This window comes from Rhineura floridana, chromosome 20, assembly GCF_030035675.1.
Source record: "Rhineura floridana isolate rRhiFlo1 chromosome 20, rRhiFlo1.hap2, whole genome shotgun sequence".
Lineage (NCBI taxonomy): Eukaryota > Metazoa > Chordata > Lepidosauria > Squamata > Rhineuridae > Rhineura > Rhineura floridana.
The window spans coordinates 15565100-15565946 of NC_084499.1; the positions used below are offsets into that span (position 1 = coordinate 15565100).

The window sequence follows — 847 nt, forward strand, 5'->3', positions numbered from 1 at the left end:
AAACTACTCTATTTATAGAAATGCCTAGTAGATAGGAAAGGCATACCTAGTTCTAACTCAATAACTGAGTTGCACAATGCCAAGATGTGGGTATTGCCCTCATGGCTCAGGAGAGAGAACAAAGACAAAGATGTCTCCTCTGTCCTTGGACGGTTGAAGAAGACGACGAAGGAAGGAGGGGCAGGTCAGCTTCCCTGAACATATCAGTCTACAACGGAAGGAAGTTAGGTAGAGAACAGCACAGGTCAAGGGAGGCAAGCCTAGCCAGCTGGAGGACCCTCACTCTGTCTTCCTTCTGGAATGCAAACAAAAGGACCCAAACAGGAGTTGCTCTCGCCCCACTTCCAACAACTTCAGCACTGGCAACTGGACAGCATCCTCCAAAGCGTCGCTCAGTGGAAGAGCATCTGCTTGGAGAGCAGAAGGTCCCAGGTTCGATCCCTGGCATCTCCACATAGGGCTGGGAAAGGCTTCCCTGCCTGAAACCCTGGGAGACCTGCTGCCGGTCAGTGTGGACAACACCAAGCAAGACAGACCAGTGGTCCGACTTGGTGTAAGGCAGACGTATGTGTTCCTGAGAGCTGCCTTGCTGGATTAGAGCTGTGTTGCAGCTGATGATCATGTTATCTGTCTCAGAATTGTAGGGGAAGGGCTGTGACTCAGTGGGAGAGCAGCAGGTTCCATCCTGGCAGCTGGACAGCCACCAGTCCAGTTGGATTCCTGCATCAAGCAGGGGGGTTGGACTAGATGACCTTGCAGGCCCCTTCCAGCTCTACTTTATTATGATTCTAAATAATCCATGTCGTTCAAGAAGGCTTGAAGCTGCACACCACTACTGTCTCCATCA

At 51.1% G+C, this 847-nt stretch overlaps 1 non-coding gene across 1 annotated transcript; it reads left to right on the plus strand.

Annotated features, from left to right (window-relative positions):
• Positions 1-385: 385 nt before the first annotated feature.
• TRNAS-GGA (transfer RNA serine (anticodon GGA)) lies at positions 386-453 on the plus strand. The gene has a single exon. It is a non-coding gene; the product is annotated as a tRNA-Ser (tRNA).
• Positions 454-847: the final 394 nt, after the last annotated feature.